A 22,680-nucleotide genomic window follows, 5' to 3' on the forward strand; every position below is an offset into this window, starting at 1 on the left:
GTTTTGAAATTTGATTCAGTCATGTATGGATCTCTTTTAGCTCTCTGTGCTTCACATAATCTTGATGAAGAAGCTGAGACTTTTAGCTCTCTGTGCTTCACATAAGGGTGAAGAATGCTTACGTGACTATTTGCCCGGGATTGGGGAGGACAAGCAGCGCTCTGCACGCCTTACAGCCTGGTTTCATACACCAAAAGATTATTTTATTGAGGTTGAGCAAGTTTCCTATGGTTCAAGAAATGCACGCTATGCAGATCGCTTCACCTTACTTTTACCATGTTGTCTTGATTACATTAAATGGGATGTAATATATAATTCTCAATACCCTTGGGCTGCACCGGATATCATCTTTGGACTGGATGATGATAGCTTTCAGCCCCTTTCCTTTACAGGTGAAGGTCAAGAAACATCTCAGTCAATTTGGGACATTTTTTGTGACTAGAAAATTAAAGACCCATCAGGGCTTTTGCGACTCATTCTTGAATTAAGGAATTTGTACATGGGTTATCAAAGGAAGCGTGTTGAGGAACTAGATGATCCCAGATTGAAATGTGAAATCAGCACCATTATTCCTAGGGAGGGACTGGAGATTTGTTTGTTATCTGGAATTGAGAGGCCAGATGCGGTGAAGTTTGCTGTTCCCCTTTTGGACCTTGATTTAAGCAATATTCTGGTTGGGTATCCATTGAAACACCGCCTGCAGATATTCTTACAGGTCATATTTCCTGTAAGGAAAAGACAATCTGAAATGCCATCTTCTCCACAGCTAAAGTTAGTTGCGTCAAAAACATTGAAGGAGTTATTTGACATTGAAGATGTCACACTTCCAGTTTGGGTTGATGGCATGTGCATGGCAGAATGTATTCCTAATTTGGAAGAAAATCTAAGAGCTCAGGTGTCAGAAGCTATTGCATCAGTCAATTCACGGAGAATTATTGGAAGAGGTCCTCTCAATGAAGATGAATTTGAGGAAGTAGCACAGGGAACATTTTTGAAAGATGATGACATTTCTAGTATTTCTGGATCAGATGAAGAGTCGGATGATCCTATCACTTGTGGCTGGCAAACTCAAACCGAGTCTGTGAATAGATCCATGAATATGAAAAACCAGATTTTAATATCCCTACAGTCTGGAGAAATTGTCTCAATTTGGAAAAGTTTGTTTTTGGGTGACAGAGAGGATCTACTTCCTGAACATAACAACTCTATGGTCAAAGAGAATGATGCTAAGGGTTTAGCTTTGGCTGACAAGGAGGTGATTGCGAGGTTGCAATCCTTGGTTAAAGAATCTCGAGATCAGAAAAACTTGAGGGTTGTGTTGCTTGCAAGTGGAGGACATTTCGCTGGTTGTGTTTTTGATGGAAATAATATTTTATCTCACAAAACTTACCACAGGTATGTAGTAAGGGCAAATGCAGGTGGCAGGCAATCAAGCAAAGATTCAACTAGGAGAGCTCCAAAGTCTGGCGGGGCTTCTCTGCGGCGTTACAATGAAATGGCTCTTAAAAAGGCGGAGAGATGCCAAACGAAAGCTAAAGCAAAGGAGATGAAAAAGATACGGAAATCAAAGCAAAAAGCGCAGGCTCAATCCACCAGTTTAGAAGTAGCTTCCGTTGCAGTTTGTTATGGACAGAATGCTGTCTCAGAGCTACTTGAAAAAGGCAAAGCATTACCCAACATGCAATCGCATGCATTTCAAGAGGAAAAAGACTGGTGACATTTCCTTCAACAGCACAATGGCATTAACACATGTTAACGAAAAACTCTGTTATCAAATGCTGAGGTATTGTTCAGGGAAGATGCCACTGTTGATGATCTCATCGATGTCATTGAAGGGAACCGCATCCATATCCGAGCTTTTGGACCAAAATCAGCAGCGCAAATATCACGTGTTGGCTCTGGTGTTTTTCTTCCCACAGTATACCTGCACAAGTGCAATCTGTCAAATGGAGAATGTGAAAGAAATAATTGGGATAAAAATGCATTATAACAATCATTTGGGATAATCACTTGAGAAAAGCACTAAGTTATAAGCATTCATCATTCAACCAGTATGGGACTGAGGATGGTGATTCTAATATGCAGCAAGAGGTGATGGCGCCATTGAAATTATTGATCTCAGATTTGAGTCACACATGACAGGAGGAAAAAGTAAGCAGCCATTACGTCAAAGCGCAGAAATAGGCATGAAATAAGTTTGAAGATATACTTTCCAGATGTGAATGAAACTTAAAAAAGGACGATTGAACACCTAGCAGCAGAGAATAAGATTTCGATTGCCTATGTTATTTTTAGCAAAGGGAAGGACACCTGTAATGCCACCTATTCACCAGATTTGCCTCAAACTTAGCCAAACCATCAACAGAATTCAGTGGAAAGAGCACCATTCTCCCTTCAGGAAAGCGCTGATTATTTTTAGTTTATTTTGTTAATAAGGATAATAAAACAAATCCCTCGTCTTGGGGTCGACTTATTTTTCCCCAGCTATAGTTTGTTTGATATTTTTGTGAGGTTCGTTTAAACAGCGCCCTTTTTTTGGGCAGTAGTTTGACTTATTGTATTAAAAAATTCATTTGTAAGAGTGAGTAAGAGAGAGGGAGAGAAGGGAGAGTTTTTTCTGAGCGCTGGGAGCTGCTGGAGAAGCAGAGAGCTTTTTATTGTACATCTTTCAAGCAGAGAATTTAATGGAATTTCAAAGCTCTGTTTGCTGAGATTCATGTGGTATGTTGATTTAGCATAAGTTTTTCCCTTTGTCTCATATGTAATCAGTATGTTCCATTTCATTTCATGACCCTTTCAAGCTGAACAAATGAAGAGATTAGGTAGGAATTCATAGTATTATATGCTCCTCCTATAAGTTTGTTCGCATTCGATGTTTTCTACTGTTTAAGGAGGATTCAGAGTTATTGTCTGCCCTCCTTAGCTCCTCACCAGTCTTGCCATCCCATTTGAAACCAGATTTGGTGTTAAATTTCATGCCTACCTTGCCTCAGTTGATAACCTATGTAGTCATTATATTTTTCTGTTTGAAGCTGTGATTTTGCCCATGTAGCCCAGAAAAGCCCCGTCATTCCATTAAAAAACCCCAAAAATCATCAAATCAAACCCCCTATCAATTTACTAGCCTAAAATCTTTATTTCTATTTGGTCAGCCTAATTATATTATAAGATCTATCGAATCTGACCCGAGAGAGCCTTCTCATACCTCGTAGGGCTAGCTACGAGGTGAAATGGTTTGATGTAGCCTTGAAGGTTTACCTTCCTCAGCCTAGGGTGAAATCTCAAGCGCTAACAGGCCCCATGGTGCAAGTGGCCCAATATTCTATGCCATAACTTGCCAATATCTTGGCTTTGCACCAACTCTGCTTTGGAACTCAATGCAACACAATCATCTACCTCCAGCTTGTAGAGATTCTTTACTCGAATCCCAATCCGCTTGGTCTGTCCAGTGCCAATGTGCCTCAGGAATGCCTTTCCTTTGCTAAAGACTACATCATAGCCCTTGTCTTCCAACATTGCGACAAACACTAGGTTCTTCTTCAGACCAGGCACATACTTTACATTAGTCAGGGTGAGAGGAGCTTCATGCTCCCTCTAAAACACAAACGTACCTTCATTGTCCAGGTACCAAACACAACCCATCATCGATGAAACCATGCATGTGATGGGGGTGAAATCCAACTATGAGGCTAGTGCCTCACCATCTGATCCTTTTGAGGATCCCTTCTTGGATTTCTTCTGTGGACAATTTGTAGCATAGTGGCCCACCTCATGACAACGAAAGCATCGCACTTTTTATTTGTCAATGTTCTTCCCACCATGGGAAGAACTAGATTTGGAATAGGACGCCTTCCCTTTCCCTTTCCTTGCCTTACTTGCTAAGGCTATATTTTATTCATCGTCATGCTTTGATGAAGATCCATCTCTGGTGCTTCTCCTTATCTCCTCCTGCATCAGATCCGACCAAAGTTGTTCCCAATCTGGCAGTTTCTCTCTTCCATTTACCGAGGAGAGAAAGACTCACCATGTCATCATCGGCTGTCGTGATTCCTACACTTCCAAGCTCATCCCTGTAGGTGGTGAGCTTGTTCAGATATGTAGAGATCGTGTCGCCCTTTTCACACTTGATTTTCCAAAGCTTGTCTTTCAGCGCCAACTTCCTCTGATCACTATTGTTCTAATATAGATCCTTCAATGTTTTCCACATTGAAAATGGTGTCTCCTTCCCATGGAGACTCGAGACAATGTGGTCTTGAACTCCCTCTAAAAGAATCCTCCTCGCTCTAGCCACACATTTCTTCCATTCCACCAATTCTTGGGCATTAGCAACTACTGGCTTGGGGACTTCTTGATCAATGAAGTCCTTCAAACTGTTGTCCTCTAATACCGCTTCCATGCGATCCTTCCAGGCTATATAATTCGAGCTGCCATCTAGGGCATACTCGAGTCTCAAACCATTTAACGCTATTGGTGAAATTTGAGATGTGATAAGAATTCAATTTCTATAATTAGGAACTTCAAACTTCGAACTTCTCCATTCTTTGTATACTGTTCTTCGCTTTGATCACTTTTGCCCTGATACATGTAGAATTTCTCACTGTAGATCGCCTGATAATGCAATATACTAAAGCAAAATACTTGATCTACTTCTACAAACAAACTTGTGGAAGCTTAATCGATTTGAGATCAAATAGAACACATATAACAGAGAATGAGAAATCAATCACACATGAACACAGAAGAATACTTTGGGGAAAGCCTTAGCTAAAAACCCTGCTATCTGTATTATCATACAAGTGGAAATATCTCTGGATTACACAAAGCTTTAGCTCACAAGCTATCCAGCTCTCAGTACAATCCCTCAATGCTGCTCATAGACTGAATAGACACAACATATGCCTTCCTTCAGTCCTCCAAGCCTCCTATTTCCTTGTGCAGTTTCTCCTGGGTCCTCTGGCTACCACCTGTGTGAATTCACCTCTCACATAACTCACCAAACTCAGAAATAACTGCGCAATCCTCAAGGAATGAATTCCTTCTGCATGCAAGAGATATCCTCAATGGAATATTCCTGCAACTGATAGTACACTATCCCATCCTCTGATCTCAACTGGGTCTCTGACTGAATTGACATGCATGAGTTATTTATGAGAAAATATTCAATTATCTGAAGTACACTAGTTACATGCATGCATGCACTAACTAACTGAACTCACAATCAATTCCACAAACTGTTGGAACTAATCTAACTAGACTTAACTCAGTTAATTGATCTAACTAATTACAACTCAAAGTACAACTCATCATGATCTCCTTAATTAAGGGATAACTTCCTCAATCAAAGGGATAATTGTTGCATGTCTTCACATAGAATTCATGTTTGATTTTCTCCAACTAATTAACTCAAGATGAATTAATTAATTATTTTTCAAACAACTGCTAAGATCAAATTCGAATTTTAATTCTCAATTTTAGTTCAGGGACTAACTAAAATTGGAATATATCCCGAAATGCTATTTATAGCAATGCTATCTTTAGCACTTCTATATTTAGCATTTCTTGTTGCTATTTTAAACACGTGAGAAGAATGTTGGGTTTGATTTGCATAAATAGAAAGAGACATTCATGGAAGCAAGAAAGGATTGTATGAATCTAGGTGCATCTACATCTCAGAACCATATGCCGATAGTCTCGCAAAAAGAGAAATATGAAGATTCTACTGCAACATAAGATTCAGATCCCACAGTGTTGAAATCGTTTCTGTAGATATGCATGAAGTTACTATGGGATTAGAAGGAAATAGAGGGACTGCAAGAACGGATAGATAATTGCACTAGCAAGGATAATCCATTACAAGGACATCGTGCAGTCAATAAGGTGAAATAAAGAAAGAAGAGAGTCGGTAGGTAGATGCAGCTGACTGCGCAGATTGATGATTTCGGAATGGATCAAGTAATCCTAGACTTGGGCTTGATGCTAACGTAATGCCGAAGCAGAATTGGGAACGTATGGGAAAGCCTAAGTTATAGTGGTCACCAATTCAGCTATGCATGGCAAATCATCAAAAGATAATTCCAATGGGGCGCCTACATGGAGTAACTGTCGATATTGAAGGTGCAAGAGCAGTCGCTGACTTCAAACTTATTGAGATCTTTGATGATAGTAATCCATACCCAGCATTACTCGGGATTGATTGGGCCTTTGACATGCATGTCATCATTAACTTAAAGAAGAAAAGCATGGTCTTTGAAAAAAATGAGCTTCGAGTAATTGTCCCGTTGGATCCAACTTGTTGTGCTACTCAACAATGCCCCCATTTATTAGTCTAATGGTTAATATGTTAATTAATAAATGGGGACCCTTTATAAAAAATCTCCAAGAAAAATTTAGCACTTAGGCGCTTTCCTTTGAACTTTTAGGAATAAATCAAGATATCGAGTCAAAACCCTCTAAGACTAGCAATTCCCGCCTTTTCGCATATCGTTGGACCAAGTGCGTTGAAGAGTCAATTAACAAACAAAATCCACAAATTGCGATAGAATGAATCACCGCTTTTAACTTAGACATCATTAGACTTCCCATTCAAAATCTAATATTTAAAGCATTTCCTATAAGTAAAGCGCTTATCACAATCGCATATCGACGTACATAAAGGACGCAACTCGCAAATCATGTTGTAACATGCGAGATGCGATATTGCGATAGAACAACTCAACCTCATCACATCACGTCAATTTAGTTAAAATTCCAATATTATGAAATGTGTGAGCTTCCGAAATGCAATAAATCTCGGACCCTGATAAAAGAAAATGCTATAAATTGTAAGTTAAGTTTGCCACATAGTGAAAATCACTTTAAGAAGTAATTACTCCTTCAGGAAAACTACGCTCCAAATGGTAAAGGATAGCCCACTTATCACGCATCCCGTAGAATTCTAAAGAAATTTGAGAAAGTGCACAATCAAATATGCGATAATGCGATATTGCATCGCAATCTTAAAATCTGCACTCTCGCAGTTAGAACCCCCCACCTTAAAGGTTTTTCCTTCCCGTTTGTGATGCAGTAATTTAATAAGTAATAAAAGAAATGATAAGGAGCCTTAGTGGCTATTTAATGAGTTTAATGGAATTTATGTTAAGGAGCGGCTCGATGTGATATGATATCTTTTCTTTTGTGTTCTGAATAATAGCTCATATCTTGTCACCTTTTTGGGATTAACTCTAGCATTTATTCTCACTATCATTCTTGCTCGTCTTTATCTGATAACTTCCGCGTTGCTCCATTTCAGGAAAACTCTGTAGAGAACATCGTTAGAAACAATGGGGAAGAAAGGGAAGGGAACTGCATCTAAGAAATAAAAATGGTGTCGCTTTTCTCTAATACCACATGCAACAAAGACAGAGGAACTACGGCATGGGAGGCCATGTACAACTTGTTAGAAGAAGAGAAGCCTGGGCCACTAGTAACAAAGGCCACGATAGATGCTCAAGAGTCATTTGATGCCTCCTATTTCAAAACAACATGTTCTTTCCTGCACTGCATAGCTGCAAGACCAAAATAATCCCATACACGGACATGGTCAAATGGGTAATTGAAGAGGTAGACATCACAGACAAAACCTTCAAGAATCTCAGGCAAGAGGTTATGGGGTCTTTCTCAGTAGACAACCTACAACTAATGTACCAGTTACCTGAGTCGTAAAAGTTCTACAACAAACAATTCCTTGAGAAATTCGCCAAGGAAAATGAGGACCCATCAGACGTCACTTAGACATGGAAATCAAGTGAGGGCAAGCTCAAACAAGATAAAACTGGTATGTAGTCAACGACATCCATTTCTTGTCCCCATAGCTTTGCAGCAATAATGATATTTAGGTTATTCGGTAGACCCGATAGCACCAAGTTTTCCATGGATTGGCTCCCATTGATAGATGCAGCAGTGAATGCAACAATAATGAGTTGGGCTCAAATTTTATCAGATAATTTGGCAAAGGCCATTATAGAATATAGAAGGAAAAGAAGTTCCTCTTAAGTGTTTATCCCCCTTTTTTCATGAGTGATTTTGTTATGGATGAAATCTGTTTTTGTTCTCAATATGGGATGGAAGTGGGCTGTACAGAACCCACTTCCCATCCAAGCATACCATAATATTTTGTGGGAATCTCAATTCCACCCCCATTTTTATAAGATCTGTCAAGAGGTTATGCGACCCATTCATAGAGAATTTTATGACAAAACCACCCCTAGGTTTTCTAAAGAGGCCGAAGTAGATATCTTGCTAGTATCCAGATGGTTTGGGGAAGAAAAATTCACCTACATTAGAGTCCTTGGGAGAATTTCTTCACCGCATGTCCTCCCATATTATGTCCTTGACAAACTAATGGCTAGAGAAATAGCCTACCAAACAACAGGGGAAAGTGGAATGAGCAGAGGATTGAAAGAGAAAAAGAAGGCCATTTGGCCTACATTCCCATTACAATGTGGTGCTTTTGCACTACATGATTATGGACATGCATTAAAAGAAGCAAAGATTATTAAATCTCTGAAATTAGCTATGTTTCTGGGAAGGCAGTATGACCCAAATGGAATCGTTAAAGAATTTACTACTACAATAAAAGTAAAATAATTCGCCCACGAAGAGGATGCCTTTGATGACCTCTTCCTATAGGTAGAAACATTTTCACAAGTTTTTCATATGGCATCACATTTTTTACCCTAGAATATGTTAAGGCTTTCCATGTGTACAGAAAAAAGAGATTATTAAAGGTCCCATTGGACCTACTGTAGATTGAACCAATAAGGGAGCCAACTCCTAGTGTAAGCTTGGAGGATAGATCCAAAGAAAAATCTGAAGAAGAAACCCAAGAGAGATCTACGCATGAGTCAGAGCACTCAGAGTGGAAGTCTCAAAATGGGGGAGGAAACACCAATAAATAATATGAAAAAGGCATAGCTCAAAGTACAGAGGAGACGACCAAGCAGGCCAAGGCAAAGAAATAAGCATAAGTTGCTTCTACTTCGACTTAGTCAGATAAAGCTCCAATCATTGACCTTGAACAAGAATGGGAACAGTTCAACAAAATGATCCACACAGGTACAAACTGTGAGAAAACATCTGAAATACAGAATCCCAAGCAGACCCAACATAAGCCAAATCTAGAAACAACAGAGGAAAGAGCTAAAGGCACTCATGATGTTGAGGTTATTCCCGCTACTCCTACTTCAGAAATTATTTTAAGAGTTGAGGAAATACCTCCTCTATATGTATTCTATAGCCCTACCCACAAAGATGTAGTCAAGAGACAAAGGAAGAAAATAAAAATGGACGTTGTAGCTGTTACAACTCCAGAAAATGAACCAATGGACATCGTATGGAAGGACTTTCCTTTCGACCCATCTGAGAATCTCACAAAGTTGTCACAATTCGTAGGAGCATGTGCCACAACAACTATTGACAAGGCGACAGAGGTCCAAATGCTACTCAAGGAAAAGGAACATAGAATTCTGCTGCTAGAACAACAATTAGCCCAAGGAAAATCTAATCAGCAAGCAGAATTACAAGTAGCCCAACTCCAAAAGGAGTTCAAACAGATGAGAATACAACATCAAGCTAGATTAGCAGAAAAATAGTTGCAAATACAAGCCATGATAGATAAACTTAGAGACAATCCTCAAATTGATGAATTCATTAAGGAAGCATTCAACCTCAATTCCTTACTAATGCAGCAAAAGGAAGTATTTTTCCAGAAAATCTTGTAGATAAGTCCTTATTGCGAGACTAGTGATAAATTAACAAACCAAGTTATTGATATGAGGCTCGAATATGATGAAATCCACAAAAGGGTTTATGAGTTTATCACCTGGCAAGAATCAGAGGATGGGAGGAAGGTTGACCTGCCAAAGCTGGAAGAGTCTCATAAAGATATTCTGTTCACAGATTGGGATTCTCGGTTGAAATAGGCGGAAAGGGAAACAATGATAGAAATGACAGCAACAAACAACATAATAGAAGCCATTAACGAAAATCTTCATGGCGCCAATCTGGTCAAGGAATGTGTACCAGGATTTCTTCCTAATGCCAAACAGCTAGAGAAACAGTGGAAACATGCAGCGCAGGAAAAGGAGGAGGCAATCAAACAGTTAAATAGGTTGAATTGGGAGGCATACTGGAATTTTTTAGTGAAACCACACAACTAATGGATGACTCTGAGATGTTTAACAACATCTACACAAAATATGGTGATAACACTAACATATGCCTTATTTGCTGGGCAATTAAAATCTGCAATCGATCAACCGCCTCAGCTCAAGCCAATGACTGCATTTGCGATCTTAGAGATCAAGTTCAAAAGAGCTAGTCATTTATTTATTTTTCTTTTAGTTTTATTTTTTCATATTCTGAGGAAGTTCATTTGAAACCTCCTCAACTATTTTTGTAATAATCTATTTTAAGACATATAGTTTAGTATTTAAACCCCTCTCATGCATTTAGAGAGAGGTCCAGAAATTTGATCAAAAACACTTTTCAAAACATTTCATTTTTGTACTTTTGAGGAGGTTTTGATTGAATGAATGGAACATGATCTATTTTCTTTAAATATCTAGCATGCTCTATTGAAATGCACTTTTGTACTCTTAGAATGTGTTGGATTGATTGAAATTGGGTCAATATTGCTGAAGCACATGAGCAAGACTTATCATATATGGTACTTTTATCTTATGATCATGTTTTATTTATGTATCAAGCAATACTTATTATTTGAATGGTTTTATGTGTGAAAGTCTGAATTATAGTTTAGCATTATTGCACTTCTGTGTGATGTTAGCTCTGATTTAATTGCAAATACATGAACAATTTTATATGCGATATATTTTTCTCAATCGTTTTGTATAACTATTTATCCAAAACGATTATTGTTAAATGATTTAATTTCTTGTTGCAGTTGAATGATCTTTATTATCAATTGTTGTAAGACATCATTATAGATCGCGTATCATATTTGATTCTCGGGTATACTTATAGTTAAATAATGTTAAAATAGGACATATGCATGTGTTTAGAAGTTAGATTAGATTACACTTAGCTTAATCATTTCATGTTACATCATATATCATCCCACCATCACTATCAAATATTTTCTGGGAAACTAGTCCCATTATCCCCAGTCAGAGCCACTATACCAAACGGAAAAGGAGCTGCTTTCAAGGTTTAGACCGGGTGGTTTCCCCCATGTTGTTGCAGCGATTTTCGAGGCTTCAACATTTTAGCGCTAGAAGGAGGGCCTAACTATGAATGGAAAGAAAATCTAAATCAGTAAGCTGTTCCAAGAGTAAAATTCCCTCACCGTCACCTCCAACTTCTCGGTCACATTCTAAATCCCCAAATCCTAGACAAGAAGTTGTAAAGAAATCCTTAGAATTCACTACTAAGGTCCCAAAGAAATCAAATTGATCTTCTTCTATAGAAACTCCTGAAGTGCAATCTTTAATCCATAAACTGCAGGGGATTTCAATATCTCAAGAAGAGTCTGAGTTATCTCAAGCTAGTGTTTCTTCTCAGTTTGCTTCCTCTCAAAGGTTAATTAGATCACATAGCGAAAAATTTGGGATACCCCCATTTGAATTCCCTCTACCAAACTGAAGGAAAACTAAAAAAACACAGTTTGAAACTCATAGTGAGGTTCTCTCATCATCACTTGAAACACCCTCATTCATTCCATCCACTTCATCACAAAATCAATCATCCACCTCACAACTCCAAATCGTGGTTTACACTGGTACTGGAGCACAAGCCTCCTCTACCCAATCACCTTCAACTACTGGAACATCTTCCTCTACACAGATACCCATTATGGCTCAAAGACCATGGACAAATCCAGGAGTTGTTCGAATGGCAGGACCATTACATCCATTACCTGCACATCCAATGAAATGGTTGCCAAAATTTAACCCTGATGATGGTCTACCTGCTGAAGAACACATAAACAATTTTATGTTGTCCATAAATTTGAATGCAGTGGTAGAAGAAGATGCAGTTGTAAGATTATTCCCTTATACTTTACAAGGATCAGCAGGATCATGGTATTTTTCATTACCATCTAGTTCCATTAATAGTTGGGATGCCTTCCAAGAGAAATTCTTAACCAAGTTTGGAGATGACCGATCGACAGCTACTCTTCTCAATGATCTCTCTAACTTGAAAGCTGAACCTAGAGAACCAATTAAGGACTTCAATTCACGATTTAATAAGTTATTGAATAAAATCCCAATGGCATCCAAGCCCAGTGATGAAGTCCAAAATGAATGGTCCATTTCTTCTCTTCCCTCAAACATAGCCATTTTTGTCGATAGGGCTACCAAACCAACTATGGAAGAAAAAATGAAAGAAGCCATAGCTGTAGAAAAACACATTTTAGGCTTTAGAAAAAAAGAATGCATTAGAAGAAAACAAATCCAAGAAGGTAACTTTTAAGGACAAATCCAAGAAAAAAACACCTAAATATCCTTTTGATCTTGAAGGATTGCAAAAGGTCCTAAAAACCATGTCCAATGAAATGGTTGACATCAAAAAATAGGTAGCTGAGACTTCCTCAAGGAAATATTATAGACCTTACAAAAGAAACCCTTCCTTTGATCCTAAGCCTCCAAGTACCATATCAAATGCTGAATCAGATGTAGATGCAGAGGAAATATCGACAGTTGAAGAACAAAATGATGATGAAGAAGTAGTTGAATTACAAGGAATGTGGGATTTTATCCTTCCTAATAAAGAAGCATAAGAAGCATTACCTATCACAACCAGGAGTAGAAGCACAGTAGATTTTCCACAAACAAATCCAAAATAGAAAGAATCAACTCCAACTCCGAAAGGTAAAGTAATAGGTAAGAAATATTCCCCCAAATCCACTGAAACCACTCCTCGTCAATCATATTATCCACCTTCAGCTAAAACCCTGCTAGTCTCTAATGAAATGGAATAAAACATTGTTGAAGATATGAAAAATACTAGGGCGAATATTACATTCCATGAGCTTAGCAAGTTAAAACATCAACAAAAGCTATTGCTCAAAGAACTAAAAGAAGTCCCTACTTCTCCTCTTCCAGTTGTTGTAATCTCACAGGATGCTCAAGAAATGGGAAGGCCTCCTACTACCTCATTAGATAAAATCAGTTCAACTGATATCGCTTTAATAAGAGGAAGATTCAAATCCCATACACCTATATTTCTTTTGACTTTTGAAGTTTTCAATAAAAATCTACACAATTGTTTAGTTGATTTTGGAGCTTCATCCAACATTCTACCAAGAACAGTTTGTGCGAAATTGAATGTGGAGCCCCAAAAATATACTGTTCACATTGTGTAGTTAGATCGATCTCAAGTCGAAGTTATAGGGGAACTCAATCAAGTCACTGTTCGACTCTCATCAAACCTGAAAGTGTGTCAAGTAATTGAAATCCTTATGGCTGATATCCTGGAGTTCTACGGCTTAATCCTTAGCAAAGACTAGTCAGAAAAGCTTCATGGCTATTTCGTAACCCACTGGTCCCACATGTGGCTTCCCTATAATCATAAGCCGAATCAAATAAGGGTTGACTGGGAGAAACATCAAAAGTATATCGTCATAGAATTGGAGGGAGAAAATGAACCTGTCACATACAACAACAATATCATTGGAAATTATTCAGTTGAATCATTTATAGGCAATTTTAATGCAAATACTTCACCCTTCTTGGAAAATTCTATTATATCACAAGTTGAAAATTATTTTCAAACAAATGCTTCTAAATGTGTAAATTTTGTAGGTAGTCTTGTAGTTAAATATTTATTTTGGAAATTATATTTTGATGGATCTAGATCTAACGATGGAGCTGGTTCAGGATGCATATTAGTTAGCCCAGAAGGGGAAAAAACTATGTTAGCATGCAGACTTGAATTCAAATGCACAAATAACACTGCCAAATATGAAGCATTAGTTCAAGGGTTGTATAAAGCTATCAACCTTAATATCAAATATATTCAAGTGTTTGGAGATTCAGAATTTGTAAATAAGTAGGTAAGGAATCTTATACACTGTCTCTTTGGACACTTGAAACATTATCAATCATTAGTCCAGGACCTTACCTCTCATTTTACAACATTTAACATTTCCCCTATCCCAAGACTCCAAAATGAAAGTGCCGATCTCTTGGATAATGTTGCATCCAAGCTAATTCCACCAGGAGATTATAGCCTCGATCGCTTTTCTATTGAATTAGTTTTCAGGCCTTCTATTCCTGACAATATCACCAATTGGCGAGTATTTAATAATTATCCAGATAACATAAGTTTTCTAACATCTGAAGGCTCTTATGACGACCATATAATAGATGAAGATCAACATGGCTGCCAGCTTAAGAAAAAAATGACTGCAAATTCCATGCCTAAATCTGTGGTTAAGCTGGAAGACTTATATGATCTTAAGGATAGGTTCAAGAAACCAACTAACTAAAAAATTAAAAGTTCAACTTTGAGATTTGAATTAGTTAATCTTGGAACTGACCTTAAACCTCAAAATATCAATCTAGGACTCAGTTTTACACTAGATGAAAGATCAACCTTTGTTCAATTGTTATAAAAATAAAAAAATGTTTTTACTTGGAACTATGAAGATCTCAAGACATGATACTTCCATCATTCAACATACCATTCCCATGATATCTAATGAAAAGCCCGTGCAACAAAAGTTGAGAAAGATTCATCCGAATTTAGAAAATCAGATCAAATCTGAATTGAATAAGCTTCTCAAAGCCAAAATCATTTTTCCTGTATGGCATTCAAGGTGGGTTTCTAACCCTGTCCCAGTCAGGAAAAAGAATGGTGATATTTGAATATGTATAGACTTTCGAAATCTCAACAAAGCTTGTCAAAAGGACAACTTCCCATTATCTCATATGGAACAGATACTGCAATCAGTTGCAGGCTGAGAATTGATGTCTTTTCTGGATGGATTTTCAGGTTATAATTAGATTTTAGTACATCCAGATGACCGGCTAAAGACTACATTTCGAACCAAATGGGGCACCTATGCCTATTAAAAGATGCCGTTTAGATTAATCAATGTTGGCACAACATTTCAGAGAGCCATGAACATAGCTTTCAAAGGTTTGATGAACAAATCAATGGTAATTTATTTAGATGACATAACTATGTATTCCAAAAAACACAATAATCATTTAAAGGATTTAAAACAAATCTTTGAGCATTGTTAGAGGTATGGAATTTCTCTCAATCCTAAGAAATATTTCTTTGTTTTGAGTGAAGGAAATCTCCTTAGCTTTATCGTATCCAAAGAAGGAATTCTTATTGATCCTGATAGGATAAGAAAAATTTATAAAATCCCTTTACCTCATAACAAAAAATCCATGCAATCTTTCCTAGGTTAGATAAATTTTGTCAAAAGATTTGTCCCTGAATTTTCACGAATTGTTTTACCTCTCCAATCTATGATTAAGAAAAATCTTGTTTTTAAATGGGGACATACCGAGCATGAAGCTTTTGATCTGATTAAACAAGCAATCATAAATGACCCTCTTTAGCAACTCCAAATTTTACTAATCATTTCATTTTATATACCTTTGCTTCTGAGACATCATATGCAGCTATACTAACACAAGTCAATGATGACAAAATTGAAGCACTGATTTCTTTTTTTAGCTCCAATTTGCAGGGGGCTGAATTAAACTACTCAGATGTTGAAAAACAAGCTTTTTCTATGTTTAAATCAATAAAGCATTTCAAACCCTTTCTTCTCAAGTCTCACACTAAGGTAGTAGTCCCATTCCCAACAGTAAGAAATTTACTAATGCAAAGAGAGGTGGGCGAGAAAAGAGAAAATTGGGTAACAACACTACAAGAATATGACATTGAGATTAGACCAGCTAAAATTTTTAAAGGTCAAGGTTTTTGTAGAATGTTAGCAGGAGCATCCAATTTACCAACACTACAAGATTCAGGTGACGATATACAAATATTTGAGGTAAGCCTCAACGATACTGAATCAAAATATGTTGATATCATATTTTACTTGAAAAATGGATATGCCCCTATGCAACTTAGTTATAAAAGAAAAAGGGCTTTGAGGATAAAAGCTAAGCAATATGAAATCATCAATGATGTGTTGTTTAGGAAAAATTATGATTTTGTTTTTCTTAGATTCCTTGAAAAATCTGAGGCAGAAAAGGTTTTGCAAGAACTCCATGATGGACCAGCTGGTGGACATTTTGGAGGAGACACAACAACACATAAAATACTGCATGATGGCTATTATTGGCCAACTGTATGTAAGGAAATATAAAATTTTCCAAACAACTGCTAGAAGATAGAGGAAAACCACATTACCATTGTAGCTGGTCAATATTGAACAACCATTTGAACAATGGGGACTAGACATAATAGGTGAGATCATTCCTCACTTTTCAAAGTAGCAAAGACATATCCTTATATCAATTGATTACTTCACAAAATGGGTGGAAGCAATTCCACTTAAGGTATCCAATTCTGAAAACATCATTGAATTTATTGATCAGTTTATTATTACCAGATTTGGCCTACCAACTGCCCTCATGTTTGACAATGCATCTTATTTCATAGGCAATGCTATGACAGAATTTGCTCTTAAAAGAGGTTTTAAACTTAAATATTTTGCTAACTATTATCCTTAGGGAAATTGTTTGGCTAAATCTACAAATAAAAATCTCATAAGAATCATCAAATGAACCATTGATCAAAGTTAGAAAAATTGGCACAAATCTTTGACATTTTCTCTATGGGCAGATCGAATAACATAGAAGGCCTCAATAGGCACTTCTCCTTTTAATTTGGTCTATGGGAAATAAATTGTTCTCCCTACAAATATAGTTATTCCCTCTCTAGCCCTGGTTCAATTTATTGAAGAAACTCCTTCCTCTTCTATGAAATTAAGGCAATCGCAAATCCTCAAGCTCGAAGAAGAAAGAGATAAAGCCAAAATCACACATGCACATCATCAACAATTAGTTAAATCTTCATTTGATGTAAATTCTGTAAGTCCTAAATCCTTTCAGCTTGGAGACTTTGTATTGAAGTGGGATAAAACACACGAGAAAAAAGGTAAGCATACCAAATTCCAAAGAATGTGGCTTAGCCCATTTCAGATTGTGGAACAAATCGGCCCATCGACCTTTTTATTATAGGATTTATCAGGCAAGAGAGATTCTCTACCTGTTAATGGGCATATTTTGAAGAAATATTTTTCATAGAAGATAACCTCTTCTATCCCTTGTACATTATTTCTTTTAATTTTTCTAGGAAAATAAAAGTTAAATAGAATTTACTTTTGGCCTTTACAATAATAATCTCTTTTATATTTTGACTTTTCTCTTGTATAAGTAGAGATTGTTCAAAAGATAATTTTCACATTAGAAACATAAGCTAAGTTCTATTACTCTGAAATCTGCTTGTTTTCCACCTAAACTACTTGTTCTTTGCAAAAGCCCTCAATTTTATAAAGAAACCTTTGTTCTACCATTGGTCAAGAAAAGTATCTATAACAAAGAAAAGACTCTCTGCAGAAAAGCATCCTTAGCTCTATAATTGTCATCCAGAAACTCTTAAGGAGTCAATGATTCTCCCCATCTAGTAAATTTTTCTCTTTTAGAGTGTAATTCTAAAATATACTTAAACTTAAAGGATAAGAGGTCTCATCAAGAGCCTACTTACCATGATCATAGGGAAGTAATAAATTGGCATTATCAATACTGCATATCAAAACAAGGTAATGGCTTGAGATTATTTTAATCAAAAGACAAGGGGTCTCATCATGAGCCAACTTGTTCAGTTGAATTACAAATAGTGAATGGCATTGTCAATTTTGGCCACCAAACCAAGACAATGACCTTTAAGTAGAAAAAAATGAAGTTTTTAACAAAAATAAATTGTTTAGAAAAGAAAGAAAAAGAAGTAAGTATATGAATCTAAATTTTTCTCTAAAAACTGCACTCTTATCTGGATGGGATATTGAATCATTGATGGTTAAAAGGTAACCTTGTCAAGGCTATGGACACTTGTTGGCAGTAGAGGCTCTACCTGTGACAAATGAGTACATCTAAAAGCTAATCTACGAGAGGCCCCTGCATTATCTTTAAAACCAAATAAAGATTAATGTAGACAAAGGAATTTTCATTTTTAAAAGGATAATCAAATGCATGACAATAAGGTGGATTTTGTTTTCTTATTCAGATAAATGTTACTTATCTTATATTTCATGCATTTCCTATTTTCTGAACTATCTTTATTTTGGAAGTTTTATAAATTTCAAAAAACTATCAGAGATAATTGGTTCTTCCAGCGAATTGCCAATTGTTGTGCTACTCAACAACCCCCCCATTTATTAGTCTAATGGTTAATATGTTAATTAATAAATGGGAACCCTTTATAAAAAATATCCAAGAAAAATTTAGCACTTAGGCGCTTTCCTTTGAACTTTTAGGAATAAATCAGGATATCGAGTCAAAACCCTCTAAGACTAGCAATTCCTGCCTTTTCGCATATCGCTGGACCAAGTGCGTTGAAGAGTTAATTAACAAAAAAAAATCTGTGAATTGCGATAGAATGAATCACTACTTTTAACTTAGACATCATTAGACTTTTCATTCAAAATATAATATTTAAAGCATTTCCTATAAGTAAAGCGCTTATCGCAATCGCATATCGGTGTACACAAAGGATGCAACTCACAAAGCATGTTGTAACATGCGAGATGCGATATTGCGATAGAATGAGTCAACCTCATCGCATCGCGTCAATTTACTTAAAAGTCCAATCTTATGAAATGCGCGAGATTTTGAAATGCGATAAAGCCCGAACCTGATAAAAGAAAATGCTATAAATTGTAAGTTAAGTCCGCCACGTAGTGAAAAAAACTTTAAGAAGTAATTACTCCTTCAGGCAAACTACACTCCAAACATAAAGGATACCCTGCTTATCTTGCATCCCGCAGAATTCTAAAGAACTTTGAGAAAGCGCACAATCAAATATGCGATAATGTGATTTGCGATATTGCATCGCAATCGCAAAATCAACATTCTCGCAGTTAGAACCCACCACCTTAAAGGTTTTTCCTTCCTGTTTGTGATGCGGTAATTTAATAAGTAATAAAAGCAATGATAAGGAGCCTTAGTGGCTATTTAATGAGTTTAATGGCATTTATGTTAAGGAGCGGCTCGACGTGATACGATATCTTTTCTTCTGCATTCTGAATAATAGCTCCTATCTTGTCACCTTTTTGGGATTAACTGTATCATTTATTCTCACTATCATTCTTGCTCATGTTTATCTGATAACTTCTGCTTTGCTCCATTTCAAGAAAACTCTATAGAGAACATCATTAGAAACAATGGGGAAGAAAGGGAAGGGAACTGCATCTGAGAAATCAGAAATGGTGTCGCTTTTCTTTGATACCACATGCAGCAGAGACGAAGGAACTACAACATGGGAGGCCATGTACAACTTGTTAGAAGAAGAGCAGCCCAGGCCACTAGTAACAAAGGCCACGGAAGATGCTCAAGAGTCATCTGATGCCTCCTATTTCAAAACAACATGTTATTTCTTGCATCGCATAGATGCAAGACCAAAAATAATCCCATACACGGACATGGTCAAATAGGTTATTGACAAGGTAGACATCAAATACAGAACCTTCAAGAATCACAGGAAAGAGGTCATGGGGTCTTTCTTAGTAGACAACCTACGACTAATGTACCAGTTACCTGAGCCGCAAAAGTTCTACAACAAACAGTTCCTTGAGAAATTCGCCAAGGAAAATGAGGACCTGTCAGACGTCACCCAAACCTAGAAATCAAGTGAGGGCAAGCTCAAACGGGATAAAAATGGTATGTACTCAACGACATCCATTTCTCACCCCCATAGTTTTGCAACAACAATGATATGTAGGTTATTCAGTAGACCCAATAGCACCAAGTTTTCCATGGATTGGCTCCCATTGATAGATGTAGCAGTGAATGCAACAATAATGAACTGGGCTCAAATTTTATCAGATAATTTGGCAAAGGCCATTATAGAATATAGAAGGAAAAGAATTTCCTCTTCAATGGTTTATCCCCGATTTTTCATGAGTGCTTTTATTATGGATGCAATATGTTTTTATTCTCAATATGGGATGGAAGTGGACTGTACAGAACCCACTTCCCATCCATGTATACCATAATATTTTGTGGGAATCTCAATTCCACCCCCATTTTTATAAGATCTATCAAGGGGTTATGCTACCCATTCATAGAGAAGTTTATGACAGAACCACCCCTAGGTTTTCTAAAGAGGCCGAAGTAGATATCTTTCCAGTAGCCAGATGGTTTGGGGAAGAAACATTCACCTACATTAGAGTCTTTGGGAGCATTGCTTCACCGCATGTCCTCCCATATTATGTCCCCAACAAACTAATGGCCAAAGAAATAGCCTACCAAACAGCAGGGGAAGGTGGAATAAGTAGAGGATTGAAAGAGAAAAAGAAGGCCATTTGGCCTACATTCCCATTACAATGTGGTGCTATTAAAAGAAGCAAAGATAATTTAATCTCTGAAATTAGCAATTTGTTCAGGAAGGCAGTACAACCCAAATGGCACCGTTAAAGCATTTACTACTACAGTAAAAGTAAAACAGTTCACCCACGAAGAGGATGCCTTTGATGACCTCTTCCTACATGCAGAAAATTTTTCACAAGTTTTGCATATGGAATCACTACTTTTGACCTTGGAAGATGTTAAGGCTTTCCATGTGTACATAAAAAAGAGATTATTAAAGGTCCCATTGGACCTATTGCAGATTGAACCAATAAGGAAGCCAAATCCCAGTGTAAGCTTGGAGGACAACCCCAAAGAAAACTCTGAAGAAGAAACCCAAGAGATATCTACGCATGAGTCAGAGAACTCAGAGCGGCAGTCTCAAAATGGGGGAGGAAACACCAATAAAGAATCTGAAAAAGACACAGCTCAAAGTATAGAGGAGACGACCGAGCAGGCCAAGGAAAAGAAACAAGCAGAAGTTGCTTCTACTTCAACTCAGTCAGGTAAAGCTCTAGTCATTGACCTCAAACAAGAATGGGAACAATTCAACAAAAAACTAAACACGGGCACAAACCCTGAGCAAACATCTGAAATACAGACTCCCAAGTAGACCGAGCATAAGTCAAATACAGAAACAACAGAGGAAAGAGCTAAAGACACTCACGACGTTGAGGTTATTCTCACTACTCCTACTTCATAAATTGTTGTAAGAATTGATTAAATACCTCCTCTAGATGTATTCTATAGCCCTACCCACAAATTTGTAGTCAAGAGACAAAGGAATAAAAGAAAACTGGACGTTGTCGCTGTTACGACTCTGGAAAATGAACCAATGGACATCGTATGGAAGGACTCGCCTTTCAACCCATCTGAGAATATCACAAAGCTCTAAATTCGTGGGTGAATATGCCACAACAACTATTGACAAGGCGACAAAAGTCCAAATGCTACTCAAGGAAAAGGAACAGAGAATTTTGCTGCTAGAACAATAATTATCCCAAGAAAAATCTAATCAGCAAGCAGAATTACAAGTAGCCCATCTCCAAAAGGAATTCACACAGATGAGAATACAACATCAAACCAGCTTAGTGGAAAAATATTTGTAGATACAAGCGATGATAGATAAACTTAGATACAATCCGAAAATCGACGAATTCATCAAGGAAATTCTCAATCTAATTCCCTTACTAATGCAACAAAAGGAAGTATTTTTCCAGAAAATCTCACAGATAAATCCTTATTGTGAGACTAGTGATAAATTAACAAACCAAGTTGTTGATATGAGGCTCAAATATGATGAAATCCACCAAAGAGTTTATGAATTTTTCACCTGGAAAGAATCAGAGGATGGGAGGAAGGCTGACCTGCCCAAGCTGGAAGAGTCTCATAAAGATATTCTGTTCAGAAATTGGGATTCTCGGTTGAAATAGGTGGAAAGGGAAACAACGATAGAAACGAAAACAACAAACATCATAATATAATTCATTAATGAAAATCTTCATGGTGCCAATCTAGTCAAGGAATGTGTACCAGGATTTCTTCCTAATGCTAGACAGCTAGAGTAGCAGTGGAAATAGGTAGCGCAGGAAAAGGAGGCGGTCAAACAGTTAAACAGGCTGAATTGGGAGGCATACTGGCAGTTTTTAGTGAAACCACATAGCCAATGGATGACTTTGAGACATTTAACAACATCTACACAAAATATGGTGTTAGCACTAACAGATGCCTTATTTGCTGGGTAGTTAAAATTTGCAATCGGCCAACCACCTCGGCTCAAGCCAATGATTGATATTTGCGATCTTAGAGATCAAGTTCAAAGGAGCTAATCATTTATTTATTTTTCTTTTAGTTTTATTTTTGCATATTTTGAGGAAGGTCATTTGAAACCTCCTTAGCTATTTTTGTAATAATCTATTTTAATACATATAGTTTAGTATTGAAACCCCTCTCATGCATTTAGAGAGAGGTCCAAAAATTTAATCAAAAACACTTTTCAAAACATTGCACTTCTGTAATTTTGAGGAGGTTTTGATGGAATGAATGGAACAAGATCTATTTTCTTTAAATATCTAGCATGCTCTAC

The 22,680-nt window shown here is 37.1% G+C and overlaps 2 pseudogenes; both read left to right on the top strand.

Annotated features, from left to right (window-relative positions):
* Window positions 1-22,680, top strand: part of LOC149138112 (indole-3-acetaldehyde oxidase-like) — a 136,597-nt pseudogene that overhangs the window by 88,511 nt on the left and 25,406 nt on the right.
* Window positions 65-21,207, top strand: LOC149138113 (uncharacterized; annotated as a pseudogene).

This window comes from Pinus tabuliformis, chromosome X (genome assembly GCF_031772625.1).
Source record: "Pinus tabuliformis cultivar Carrire ecotype Pingquan chromosome X, CPIR1, whole genome shotgun sequence".
Taxonomy (NCBI): domain Eukaryota; kingdom Viridiplantae; phylum Streptophyta; class Pinopsida; order Pinales; family Pinaceae; genus Pinus; species Pinus tabuliformis.